The sequence below is a fragment of the Cherax quadricarinatus genome, chromosome 56 (genome assembly GCF_038502225.1).
Source record: "Cherax quadricarinatus isolate ZL_2023a chromosome 56, ASM3850222v1, whole genome shotgun sequence".
Lineage (NCBI taxonomy): Eukaryota > Metazoa > Arthropoda > Malacostraca > Decapoda > Parastacidae > Cherax > Cherax quadricarinatus.
In genome coordinates, this window is record NC_091347.1 from 17,995,040 (window position 1) to 18,010,039 (window position 15,000).

General features: G+C 38.5%; 1 long non-coding RNA gene across 2 annotated transcripts in view; it reads left to right on the forward strand.

Moving 5' to 3' along the window:
- LOC138854361 (uncharacterized) overlaps window positions 1-4,106 on the forward strand; it is a 163,320-nt gene extending 159,214 nt beyond the window's left edge. Inside the window, exons 5-6 of one of the 2 annotated variants that reach the window (XR_011393555.1) lie at window positions 2,607-3,342; window positions 3,555-4,106. This is a non-coding gene — a long non-coding RNA (uncharacterized lncRNA). Of the gene's footprint in view, window positions 1-2,606 lie in introns of both variants that reach the window. The other variant, XR_011393554.1, reaches the window with a different exon arrangement.
- Window positions 4,107-15,000: the final 10,894 nt, after the last annotated feature.

The following is a 15,000-nucleotide window of genomic DNA, read 5'->3' on the forward strand; positions in this document are numbered from 1 at the left end:
GGAGAGTTATTAAATGGAGAGTTAGAGGTATTGGGAAGATGGAAGGAATATTTTGAGGAATTGTTAAATGTTGATGAAGATAGGGAAGCTGTGGTTTCGTGTATAGGGCAAGGAGGAATAACATCTTGTAGGAGTGAGGAAGAGCCAGTTGTGAGTGTGGGGGAAGTTCGTGAGGCAGTAGGTAAAATGAAAGGGGGTAAGGCAGCCGGGATTGATGGGATAAAGATAGAAATGTTAAAAGCAGGTGGGGATATAGTTTTGGAGTGGTTGGTGCAATTATTTAATAAATGTATGGAAGAGGGTAAGGTACCTAGGGATTGGCAGAGAGCATGCATAGTTCCTTTGTATAAAGGCAAAGGGGATAAAAGAGAGTGCAAAAATTATAGGGGGATAAGTCTGTTGAGTGTACCTGGTAAAGTGTATGGTAGAGTTATAATTGAAAGAATTAAGAGTAAGACGGAGAATAGGATAGCAGATGAACAAGGAGGCTTTAGGAAAGGTAGGGGGTGTGTGGACCAGGTGTTTACAGTGAAACATATAAGTGAACAGTATTTAGATAAGGCTAAAGAGGTCTTTGTGGCATTTATGGATTTGGAAAAGGCGTATGACAGGGTGGATAGGGGGGCAATGTGGCAGATGTTGCAAGTGTATGGTGTAGGAGGTAGGTTACTGAAAGCAGTGAAGAGTTTTTACGAGGATAGTGAGGCTCAAGTTAGAGTATGTAGGAAAGAGGGAAATTTTTTCCCAGTAAAAGTAGGCCTTAGACAAGGATGTGTGATGTCACCGTGGTTGTTTAATATATTTATAGATGGGGTTGTAAGAGAAGTAAATGCGAGGGTCTTGGCAAGAGGCGTGGAGTTAAAAGATAAAGAATCACACACAAAGTGGGAGTTGTCACAGCTGCTCTTTGCTGATGACACTGTGCTCTTGGGAGATTCTGAAGAGAAGTTGCAGAGATTGGTGGATGAATTTGGTAGGGTGTGCATAAGAAGAAAATTAAAGGTGAATACAGGAAAGAGTAAGGTTATGAGGATAACAAAAAGATTAGGTGATGAAAGATTGAATATCAGATTGGAGGGAGAGAGTATGGAGGAGGTGAACGTATTCAGATATTTGGGAGTGGACGTGTCAGCGGATGGGTCTATGAAAGATGAGGTGAATCATAGAATTGATGAGGGAAAAAGAGTGAGTGGTGCACTTAGGAGTCTGTGGAGACAAAGAACTTTGTCCTTGGAGGCAAAGAGGGGAATGTATGAGAGTATAGTTTTACCAACGCTCTTATATGGGTGTGAAGCGTGGGTGATGAATGTTGCAGCGAGGAGAAGGCTGGAGGCAGTGGAGATGTCATGTCTGAGGGCAATGTGTGGTGTGAATATAATGCAGAGAATTCGTAGTTTGGAAGTTAGGAGGAGGTGCGGGATTACCAAAACTGTTGTCCAGAGGGCTGAGGAAGGGTTGTTGAGGTGGTTCGGACATGTAGAGAGAATGGAGCGAAACAGAATGACTTCAAGAGTGTATCAGTCTGTAGTGGAAGGAAGGCGGGGTAGGGGTCGGCCTAGGAAGGGTTGGAGGGAGGGGGTAAAGGAGGTTTTGTGTGCGAGGGGCTTGGACTTCCAGCAGGCATGCGTGAGCGTGTTTGATAGGAGTGAATGGAGACAAATGGTTTTTAATACTTGACGTGCTGTTGGAGTGTGAGCAAAGTAACATTTATGAAGGGATTCAGGGAAACCGGCAGGCCGGACTTGAGTCCTGGAGATGGGAAGTACAGTGCCTGCACTCTGAAGGAGGGGTGTTAATGTTGCAGTTTAAAAACTGTAGTGTAAAGCACCCTTCTGGCAAGACAGTGATGGAGTGAATGATGGTGAAAGTTTTTCTTTTTCGGGCCACCCTGCCTTGGTGGGAATCGGCCGGTGTGATAAAAAAAAAAAAAAAAAATATATATATATATATATATATATATATATATATATATATATATATATATATATATATTTATATATATCACTAACAACACTGCGACTAGCCGAGGGCTCAAACCCATGTTGTTTTGGCCCGCCTCATGTTGAGCGAAAATCACACGATGCTTTAACCCACAGGCCCACCCAGTCTTGTGGGTTAGAGCGTCCTCCTATTCTTAGAGGGGTTCCCTTTCTCTCTTTCCCTGTCCCTCCATATTCTTCTATCGTACTTGCAAGGATGTTTAACCAGTTGCTCCACCCACAAACTACGCAAGTTCTGTGCAGTCGTGAAGAGTCTATTTTGGTGCGATGAAATATTCTTTTGTTCGATTTATTGAAAGCTTCAAATTCTCTAAACATTATTCTTAAGTAAAGTTTCAATCCGTATCCTTAAACACAATGTTTAATGAACCTTCCGTTATTTATAGCTTCACATATCCAGTGTTATTTTAATGCATGATCTTACGTACATTGAGGTTCGGTCAGTTAAGATTCAGGTGTTCCTGCAGCAACACGTTCGACCCTTGACTTTATTTACCTGCAGCAAAGTCTGGGAGTACCTTATTTATCTTTTTTATTCGTGTATATTAATATCATATGGTAACTAAACTTTACGTAAATTTATTTTCTCTCTCTCTTTTATTTTAGGCGTGGTTATGTTGAGGGATATATCAAGAGTATGATGGAGCCTCAACGTCAGATTCTGGACACCATCATCGTACCCGTGACGGGTATGTCAAGACTGTGAAAGAACCTCGGCGTCAAACTGACTCTCGTACACCGCTACGCTGAGGGATCCCTTTCAGGGAAGAGCTGGACCTTTTCTACCTTTTCCATCGGATCTAAATTCCCCTTCACCCTTCCCTATTCTTTTGATCTCACTAATTGGCATGATCTCCCCTATTTTTACTGAAAATCCAATCACTAAATAGTAGGAAAAGCAATCAGTATGGCCGGTGGTATGTCGTTTCGTAATTTACAGAGGTGTGAAATTGGATCAGTCAGTCCCGAAAGATCCTGCGTCATCTTAGGTCGTGTCAGGTGACCTTCCTGTGAGACTCAGGAGGGTCCTCACAGGATATTCTGTTGGTAGTGTGGATGGCAGGGTACAAGTGGGTCACTCTATTTAGTTTAAAGACGTTTATTTCATAATGCTGAAGTTTGTTTTTCTTCCTAGGAAGACACGAATTGAATGGAAGACAGCAAGTACAACTTAAGTTGTGGTGGAGCAGAGTTGAAACAGCAGGTCATATGATAGGTTGCTGAGCTGAACAACCAGGCTGATGTCATCAATGGGGGCGGAGCTTACTTGCTGAGTACTGAGCTCCTATTGGCTGAATCTATTATTTACATTCGAACATCAAATCGCCAACAGTGTTTCAAGGTAACCTTAGGTTACACTCCATGTGATTGGCTGTTATTATGAATGTAAATACAGTTTCTACCAATGAAATGCGAGCTCGGGGAAAGCGACTTTCAGTACATTAACCCACCTTGTGGGTGGCTGTCAGCGCTCTCCTGTTAGCAAATTTTTATAATGAATGTTGGAAAAAGTTTTTATTTTTATTATTATTAATTATTATATACCTCTTACAGATATATCTCTGGAGGTGACTGCACTGAGAGCAACAGTACAGGTACACGTGGAGAAATAATTATCTCAGATTATATATACCCTCAAGTTTAAATTATTTTCAATTGATGCTGAAGAGGTGACATAAAGCCTTAATGACCCTCGTGTTGACAGGCTTTACAAGTAATTAATCAGCCTTTATTCACGTTACTGTATGCTTCTATTAAATATATTAGAAATATGTGATGAATGATAAATACGCAAACATTAATATAATGTTATTTTACTCTCTTCTACATGTGGCAAAAACATTACATCTTCTCAGTTCAGTATTAAAAGGATATTTTCATGAGAAAGGATGTTTAAAAATTTTTCATTTTGTGATGATTGTTTATTTGTCTGTAGCATCTTTCCCAAGATTAATAAATAATGAATAAAAAGTAAGGCAATTATTTTTAACCATAAAAGTGCATAAATTAGCATACAATTAACTCTGGTTTCACTTCAGAAACGAATAAATCTCTCAGCAGATAGATGTTCCGAATAAAATTATTTTCAATTTCTGTAAAATATATTGAGGGTAAATGATACAGTGTAAATAATTTACTACTATGTATGTTTGAAGTGATTAAAAGAATATAATTCTTTATCTTTTTCTCTCTCCTTTCTCTCATATAACCTTGCAACATTGCAAACTTATACGAGTCTAGAAAGATCAAGAATATATATATATATATATATATATATATATATATATATATATATATATATATATATATATATATATATGTATGTATGTATGTCGTGCCGAATATGTAAAACTGGTCAGTTAGCAAGAACTCATTTAAAATTAAGTCCTTTCTGAAATTTTCTCTTATCCGTTTAAAGATATATTTTTTTGTTTAATGTTAATGTAAAAATCTTTGATTTTGCACCAAAAGAATCTTAGAAAACTTACCTAACCTTATTATAACAAGAACAATTTATTTTACCCTAACTCAACTAAATATATTTTAGATTTAATACTAAATAAACACAGTGAAATATATTTTTTTCGTTAGGTTCAGAATGATTTTGGCGAAATTATTGCATAAAAAAATTTTCGCTTGTCATATATGGCAAGATGAGCGTTGCTATTTAATCCAAGATCGAAAGTTCTGCCTATTCGGCACGACATATATATATATATATATATATATATATATATATATATATATATATATATATATATATATATATATATATATATATATATATATATATATATATATATATATATATATTTCCTAAATAAGTAGATTTTTGGGGGATTATCAGTTTTCTGGAGTGAATAGAGAAAGAATAAATACAAAAATATTTATGTAGGTGTTGGAAATATAAGAAAAAAATCGTAACTAAACAGTGGTTTTTCCCTCTGAAAGACACAGGAGTCTTCCCGGTTCTGCCATTTATCTCACTACAGACTCCCAGGATCCCCCGTCTTCAGAGCACAAGCTGTTTATATCTCCCCTTCCCTTCTCTACAAGCTTCCCTCAGAGTGCAGGCAGTTAATATCTAGCCTTCCCTTCTCTACAAGCTTCCCTCAGAGTACAGGCAGTTAATATCTAGCCTTCCCTTCTCTACAAGCTTCCCTCAGAGTACAGGCAGTTAATATCTAGCCTTCCCTTCTCTACAAGCTTCCCTCAGAGTACAGGCAGTTAATATCTAGCCTTCCCTTCTCTACAAGCTTCTCTCAGAGTACAGGCAGTTAATATCTAGCCTTCCCTTCTCTACAAGCTTCCTTCAGAGTACAGGCAGTTAATATCTAGCCTTCCCTTCTCTACAAGCTTCCCTCAGAGTACAGGCAGTTAATATCTAGCCGTCCCTTCTCTACAAGCTTCCCTCAGAGTACAGGCAGTTAATATCTAGCCTTCCCTTCTCTACAAGCTTCCCTCAGAGTACAGGCAGTTAATATCTAGCCTTCCCTTCTCTACAAGCTTCCCTCGGAGTACAGGCTGTTAATATCTAGCCTTCCCTTCTCTACAAGCTTCCCTCAGAGTACAGGCAGTTAATATCTAGCCTTCCCTTCTCTACAAGCTTCCCTCAGAGTACAGACAGTTAATATCTAGCCTTCCCTTCTCTACAAGCTTCACTCAGAGTACAGGCAGTTAATATCTTCCCTTCCCTTCTCTACAAGCTTTCCTCAGAGTACAGGCAGTTAATATCTCCCCTTCCCTTCTCTACAAGCTTCCCTGAGAGTACAGGCACTTATTATCTCCCCTTCCCTTCTCTACAAGCTTCCCTCAGAGTACAGGCACTTTATATCTAGTCTTCCCTTCTTTACAAGCTTCCCTAAGTGTACAGGTATTTAATATCTCCCCTTCCCTTCTCTACAAGCTTCCCTCAGAGTACAGGCAGTTAATATCTAGCCTTCCCTTCTCTACAAGCTTCTCTCAGAGTACAGGCAGTTAATATCTAGCCTTCCCTTCTCTACAAGCTTCACTCAGAGTACAGGCAGTTAATATCTTCCCTTCCCTTCTCTACAAGCTTTCCTCAGAGTACAGGCAGTTAATATCTACCCTTCCCTTTTCTACAAGCTTCCCTGAGAGTACAGGCACTTAATATCTCCCCTTCCATTCTCTACAAGCTTCCCTCAGAGTACAGGCAGTTAATATCTAGCCTTCCCTTCTCTACAAGCTTCCCTCAGAGTACAGGCTGTTAATATCTAGCCTTCCCTTCTCTACAAGCTTCCCTCAGAGTACAGGCAGTTAATATCTAGCCTTCCCATCTTTACAAGCTTCCCTCAGAGTACAGGCTGTTAATATCTAGCCTTCCCTTCTCTACAAGCTTCCCTCAGAGTACAGGCAGTTAATATCTAGCCTTCCCTTCTCTACAAGCTTCCCTCAGAGTACAGACAGTTAATATCTAGCCTTCCCTTCTCTACAAGCTTCACTCAGAGTACAGGCAGTTAATATCTTCCCTTCCCTTCTCTACAAGCTTTCCTCAGAGTACAGGCAGTTAATATCTCCCCTTCCCTTCTCTACAAGCTTCCCTCAGAGTACAGGCACTTAATATCTCCCCTTCCCTTCTCTACAAGCTTCCCTCAGAGTACAGGCACTTTATATCTAGTCTTCCCTTCTTTACAAGCTTCCCTAAGTGTACAGGTATTTAATATCTCCCCTTCCCTTCTCTACAAGCTTCTCTCAGAGTACAGGCAGTTAATATCTAGCCTTCCCTTCTCTACAAACTTCCCTCAGAGTACAGGCAGTTAATATCTAGCCTTCCCTTCTCTACAAGCTTCCCTCAGAGTACAGGCAGTTAATATCTAGCCTTCCCTTCTCTACAAGCTTCCCTCAGAGTACAGGCAGTTAATATCTAGCCTTCCCTTCTCTACAAGCTTCCCTCAGAGTACAGGCAGTTAATATCTAGCCTTCCCTTCTCTACAAGCTTCCCTCAGAGTACAGGCTGTTAATATCTAGCCTTCCCTTCTCTACAAGCTTCCCTCAGAGTACAGGCAGTTAATATCTAGCCTTCCCATCTTTACAAGCTTCCCTCAGAGTACAGACAGTTAATATCTAGCCTTCCCTTCTCTACAAGCTTCACTCAGAGTACAGGCAGTTAATATCTTCCCTTCCCTTCTCTACAAGCTTTCCTCAGAGTACAGGCAGTTAATATCTCCCCTTCCCTTCTCTACAAGCTTCCCTGAGAGTACAGGCACTTAATATCTCCCCTTCCCTTCTCTACAAGCTTCCCTCAGAGTACAGGCATTTTATATCTAGTCTTCCCTTCTTTACAAGCTTCCCTAAGAGTACAGGTAGTTAATATCTCCCCTTCCCTTCTCTACAAGCTTCCCTCAGAGTACAGGCAGTTAATATCTAGCCTTCCCTTCTCTACAAGCTTCCCTCAGAGTACAGGCTGTTAATATCTAGCCTTCCCTTCTCTTCAAGCTTCCCTCAGAGTACAGGCAGTTAATATCTAGCCTTCCCTTCTCTACAAGCTTCCCTCAGAGTACAGACAGTTAATATCTAGCCTTCCCTTCTCTACAAGCTTCACTCAGAGTACAGGCAGTTAATATCTTCCCTTCCCTTCTCTACAAGCTTTCCTCAGAGTACAGGCAGTTAATATCTCCCCTTCCCTTCTCTACAAGCTTCCCTGAGAGTACAGGCACTTAATATCTCCCCTTCCCTTCTCTACAAGCTTCCCTCAGAGTACAGGCACTTTATATCTAGTCTTCCCTTCTTTACAAGCTTCCCTAAGTGTACAGGTATTTAATATCTCCCCTTCCCTTCTCTACAAGCTTCCCTCAGAGTACAGGCAGTTAATATCTAGCCTTCCCTTCTCTACAAGCTTCTCTCAGAGTACAGGCAGTTAATATCTAGCCTTCCCTTCTCTACAAGCTTCCCTCAGAGTACAGGCAGTTAATATCTAGCCTTCCCTTCTCTACAAGCTTCCCTCAGAGTACAGGCAGTTAATATCTACCCTTCCCTTCTCTACAAGCTTCCCTCAGAGTACAGGCAGTTAATATCTAGGCTTCCCTTCTCTACAAGCTTCCCTCAGAGTACAGGCAGTTAATATCTAGCCTTCCCTTCTCTACAAGCTTCCCTCAGAGTACAGGCTGTTAATATCTAGCCTTCCCTTCTCTACAAGCGTCCCTCAGAGTACAGGCAGTTAATATCTAGCCTTCCCATCTTTACAAGCTTACCTCAGAGTACAGACAGTTAATATCTAGCCTTCCCTTCTCTACAAGCTTCACTCAGAGTACAGGCAGTTAATATCTTCCCTTCCCTTCTCTACAAGCTTTCCTCAGAGTACAGGCAGTTAATATCTCCCCTTCCCTTCTCTACAAGCTTCCCTGAGAGTACAGGCACTTAATATCTCCCCTTCCCTTCTCTACAAGCTTCCCTCAGAGTACAGGCAGTTAATATCTAGCCTTCCCTTCTCTACAAGCTTCCCTCAGAGTACAGGCTGTTAATATCTAGCCTTCCCTTCTCTACAAGCTTCCCTCAGAGTACAGGCAGTTAATATCTAGCCTTCCCATCTTTACAAGCTTCCCTCAGAGTACAGACAGTTAATATCTAGCCTTCCCTTCTCTACAAGCTTCCCTCAGAGTACAGGCAGTTAATATCTAGCCTTCCCTTCTCTACAAGCTTCCCTCGGAGTACAGGCTGTTAATATCTAGCCTTCCCTTCTCTACAAGCTTCCCTCAGAGTACAGGCAGTTAATATCTAGCCTTCCCTTCTCTACAAGCTTCCCTCAGAGTACAGACAGTTAATATCTAGCCTTCCCTTCTCTACAAGCTTCATTTAGAGGACAGGCAGTTAATATCTTCCCTTCCCTTCTCTACAAGCTTTCCTCAGAGTACAGGCAGTTAATATCTCCCCTTCCCTTCTCTACAAGCTTCCCTGAGAGTACAGGCACTTAATATCTCCCCTTCCCTTCTCTACAAGCTTCCCTCAGAGTACAGGCACTTTATATCTATTCTTCCCTTCTTTACAAGCTTCCCTAAGTGTACAGGTATTTAATATCTCCCCTTCCCTTCTCTACAAGCTTCCCTCAGAGTACAGGCAGTTAATATCTAGCCTTCCCTTCTCTACAAGCTTCTCTCAGAGTACAGGCAGTTAATATCTAGCCTTCCCTTCTCTACAAGCTTCCCTCAGAGTACAGGCAGTTAATATCTAGCCTTCCCTTCTCTACAAGCTTCCCTCAGAGTACAGGCAGTTAATATCTAGCCTTCCCTTCTCTACAAGCTTCCCTCAGAGTACAGGCAGTTAATATCTAGCCTTCCCTTCTCTACAAGCTTCCCTCAGAGTACAGGCAGTTAATATCTAGCCTTCCCTTCTCTACAAGCTTCCCTCAGAGTACAGGCTGTTAATATCTAGCCTTCCCTTCTCTACAAGCTTCCCTCAGAGTACAGGCAGTTAATATCTAGCCTTCCCTTCTCTACAAGCTTCCCTCAGAGTACAGGCAGTTAATATCTAGCCTTCCCTTCTCTACAAGCTTCCCTCAGAGTACAGGCTGTTAATATCTAGCCTTCCCTTCTCTACAAGCTTCCCTCAGAGTACAGGCAGTTAATATCTAGCCTTCCCATCTTTACAAGCTTCCCTCAGAGTACAGACAGTTAATATCTAGCCTTCCCTTCTCTACAAGCTTCACTCAGAGTACAGGCAGTTAATATCTTCCCTTCCCTTCTCTACAAGCTTTCCTCAGAGTACAGGCAGTTAATATCTCCCCTTCCCTTCTCTACAAGCTTCCCTGAGAGTACAGGCACTTAATATCTCCCCTTCCCTTCTCTACAAGCTTCCCTCAGAGTACAGGCATTTTATATCTAGTCTTCCCTTCTTTACAAGCTTCCCTAAGAGTACAGGTAGTTAATATCTCCCTTTCCCTTCTTTACAAGCTTCCCTCAGAGTACAGGCAGTTAATATCTTTCTTCCCTTCTCTACATACTTACCCTCGTTAAAGTATTCTTGTTTGGTGGAGAAAAGATTCAGCGCAGCATTAATAACCCTCGTGTTGTCGATAGGCTTTAAACCCCATTAACCAACCTATCAAATTACATGGCGTCTTGTATATATATAAGGCCGATGCTTCTAGGTTAAGATAAGATAAGATAAGATAAGATAAGATTTCGTTGGGATTTTTAACCCCGAAGGGTTAGCCACCCAGGATAACCCAAGAAAGTCAGTGCGTCATCGAGGACTGTCTAACTTATTTCCATTGGGGTCCTTAATCTTGTCCCCCAGGATGCGACCCACACCAGTCGACTAACACCCAGGTACCTATTTGCTGCTAGGTGAACAGGACAACAGGTGTAAGGAAACGTGTCGAAATGTTTCCACCAGCCGGGAATCGAACCCGGGTCCTCCGTGAGTGAAGCGGGAGCTTTAGCCGCCGGGCCACCGGGCCACCGGGCCACCACACTATGAATGTTGGGACGAAATGCATTCAGGAAATGTCGTTTTAATTCCTCTTTAATATATCAGTAAAGTTTGGTCATTTCAGGTCAGTATAATAAAGATTCTTTTCATCAAAATCTAAATCTAAATATCTCACATTCTCTGAGTTAATCAGTGTAATGGGTTAATAAATTTTGTAGATTTGTAAATAAATAACAACTCAATATAAACAGGCATTGAAATATAAAGGCTGATTTCAGAGAGTTTATGAACGTTGAGAATAAAGCTATATCCAATTTTTGCATGACAACAGTTCCCAGAAAAGAAAATAATAGAGGTAATAAAACCGGTATCAATAATGTATTACTCTTTTTTTTTTGCTTGTAATGTGCGAGACGGGAAGATCTTGGCAGGCGAACTGTGAGGGAGAGTTACAGGCAGCCTGTATTCTGAAGATGTCCTTGTGGCCTGTAATGTATGGAAATGGAAATTAAGGCAGCCTGCACGAGATGATTATCTTTATATATATATATATATATATATATATATATATATATATATATATATATATATATATATATATATATATTTATATATATATATATATATATATATATATATATATATATATATATATATTTATTTATATATATATATATATATATATATATATATATATATATATATATATATATATATATATATATATATATATATATATATATATATATATATATGTCGTGCCGAATAGGAAGAACTTGCGATCTTGGCTTAAATAGCAACGTTCATCTTGCCATATAGGACAAGTGAAAATTTGTGTATGCAATAATTTCGCCAAAATCATTCTGAACCTAACGACAAAAATATATTTCACTGTGTTTCTTTAGTATTAAATTATTGTAAACAAATCTAAAATATATTTAGTTAGGCTAGGCTAAAATAAATTGTTCTTGTTATGATAAGGTTAGGTAAGTTTTCTAAGTTCCTATTGGTGCAAAATTATAAATTTTTACATCAACATTAATGAAAAATACATATCTTTAAACGTATAAGAGTAAATTTTCGAAAGGACTTAATTTTAAATGAGTTCTTGCTCATTGACCAGTTTTACATATTCGGCACGACATATATATAGATATATATATATATATATATATATATATATATATATATATATATATATATATATATATATATATATATATATATAAGGGAGAAAGTGTATGCTGATTTTACTGCTTGATTAATCTTCATTCCAGGATAGGGAGAGAGTCGTCCCTTTCTCCCTCGAGGGCGAAATCTATTCTGCAAGTTTAAAAGGTCGAATAATCTGATTTCTATTACGGGGATGTCGCCCTTGTGACATGTTATTATTATTACGTTCACAGAGGGGAAGCAAGGAAGTCGTAAGAGTCGTATACTTCCTGAGGAATGGGGAGGGATGGGTAATCAAGTGTGTTCCGAGGAGAAGGAGAGCTACTCCAGTTTCATTGATCAAGAGCCTCTCATGACTGAGAAGAAACATTCAGCTTCCAGTGACTAAAATAATAATAATAATAATAATAATAATAATAATAATAATAATGACAATAATAATAATAATAATAATAATGATAACAATAATAATAATAATAATAATAATAATAATAATAATAATAATAATAATAATAATAATAATAACAATAGTAATAATATATAAAATATTCCTTTTATGCCCTAAATGCATGGGAGACATGTGCCTCTTTGAACTGCAGTCACCTGTCATTGCTAGCTCCAGGCCCCTCAGGTCCCTGTCGTACTTGTTCTTTAAGCTACGTATTGTTCAAATCGCTTCGTACATGTAACTCATTCCATTGAAAACATTGAGAATAAAGATGTATTTCGTAACATCACCGTGGTTCTTCTGTGATTCTAGAATCTATTTTTTGGATTATCCCAGGTTCTCTACACATATGCTGCTATGTATGATAATCTATGTAACTGTATTTGTGTATACATGAATAAACTTAGTTACTTACTTATGATGTCTTGTCCTAATAACTGTGACTCTAGATTATGTCTATAACCTCTATTTCTAAGATTCTCTCCTTATCCTTCCCCTCGAACACTTTGCCTATTTTCTACGTCTTAGTCATGTCTCCCCTGGTTTTTCCTGTCTTCTGAGGTGGTTTGAATTACTTTCGTTCGTCTCATTAATCATTCTCCTCAATTTCGGGATTGCTAGTCTTGTTGTAAATTTCTGAACCTTCTCGAGATTCTGTACTAAACTCTTCCAGCAGATGTGGACTAGTGCAGGTTCCATGCTGGCGCTGCGTATTCATCTACCTAAACGATTTACATCGTTCATAGGATACAAGAGTACTTTCTTCAGAAGAGTCCACACATTACACGGTCACTGCAGATGACTTCTTCTGGAAAAGTAAATATTATATGGTTATATACAAAACAAGCCATAGGGAGAGATGGGGAGGTAAATCTTCAGGTCAAGATCTTTCACTTGTTTCCGTGCGTCATCAGGAGCTATGCAATGTTGCAGGAGCAGCAATGGGTAGATTGAAAGGGGGAAAAAAGTCTTCTTAGAGGAAAAGAAACGTGTGAAAAACAGGAATCACAGACTACATAATTCCTCTCTAAATTAAATTTTAAAGAAAAAATATACAGCAGAATTTTTTTTTTCATTGTAATTGAAATTTGAAAATCCTGACATCTCGAAATATTATTAATTTTTGTCCCTAGCAATTTCATGAGATTAAAAGCATATGAAACACTGACTTAGCTATTGCAATAGAAGTTCTAACATCTAAGTTCCCCCTTAAAAGCAACACTCAGTTTAGAATAGTTTAAGAGAGTTTGTTTCACTTTAATTCGTCTTCTCAGCTGACTGACGGCATCATAATTGTTGTAGAAATAGTTATAGAAATAGTTATAGAAATAGTCATAGTTTTATAATAAGGTATTTCAATAGTTGTTGAAATATTAAATGAATTAGCTACATAAATTGTTATAGAAATAGTTGTAGAAATAGTTATGGAAATTGTTATACATATAGTTATAGAAATAGTTATAGAAGCAGAAAAAACGAACAACAGGAAATTATGAGTGATAATTTCTTAATGGAGAGAGAAATTCAGACTTTGAGGTCCTAGGACATTTCTCAGACTTTCTTCTCAGACTTTCTTCTCAGACTTTCGTCTCAGACTTTCGTCTCAGACTTTCGCAGTGAAACACTTATGAAGCATTTAATAGCTGTGAGAAAGTTGGTAAGTTTGTGAAGGTGCTGAAGCGGGGTGGTGAAGGTGACCTTGATTACAGGCAGTTGAAGGTGACCTTAATGGCTGGGTGGTGTAGGTGACCTTAATTACTAGGAGGTGAAGACGATCTTAATGGCTTGGTGGTGAAGGTGACCTTGATTACTGGAAGGTGAAAGCTACATTAATGGCTGGGGGTGAAAGTAACCTTGATTACTGGGAGGTGAAGATGATCTTAATGGCTTGGTGGTGAAGGTGACCTTGATTTCTTGGAGGTGAAGGTGACCTTAATGGCTGGGGGGTGAAGGTGGCCATGATTACTGGGAGGTGAAGCTGACCTTAATGGCTGGGTGGTGAAGGGGTCCCTGATTACTGGAGGGGGTATGAAATTGATCTAAATGGTTGAGATGGTGAAGATGACCTTAATAACTAGGCAGACCTTAAATGGTGGAGACAGGCCTCCATAAAAGTTATACACTCTGACGGGATGGCTGTTCAGCATCATGACTCTCGTGTCTAAGAAACCACGAAAATATGATTACCCTCTCCTCGCCTTCATTATACACATTATAAACATTACACACATAAACATTATAGACATGATGCAAATTATACATATTATAGACATTATACGTATAAACAATATACACTTTATAGATATTATGCGCCTAAACATTATACACATCGTATTATAAACATTATACACATTATACTCATTATACACATTCCAAATACTACACACATACACATAAACATTATACTCATTATACACATTCCAAATACTACACACATACACATAAACATTATACTCATTATAAACATTCCAACTATACACATAAACATTATACTCATACACACTATAACCATTACATTCCTGCATATTTCGTGATAGTTTTGATATCCTGAAAAATGGACAAGTTAAATGACTTAGTGTTGCGAATAAGAAATTTTTTAAAGAACTTCAGAATGTGACCTGTTACCATTTATTTCTTATGCAACAAGATTTTTGGATCCGAGTTATTTAAAGGTCTTTTAGAGTCTAGGGGAAATAATTTCAACTGGGAAACTCCATAGAATAATATTCAAATTTATTAAAGTATTTAAATACAATACTTTATCTTCTCTTTGTAGTTAATGTACTTAATACTTTGTACAATAAATTTACCATATACATTTAGTTCAAAATCATGGAAATGTCACATTAATAAGGAAGTTTAATTATTCTTCCTGTAATTAAGTCTTCATTAACATTTACGTCTTTGTCTTAACAAGACTGTAAACTCAAAATACAAAAGGTACAAGATTTAACAAGACCTTTGAATCTGGCCGTAAAGTATCTCTATGGA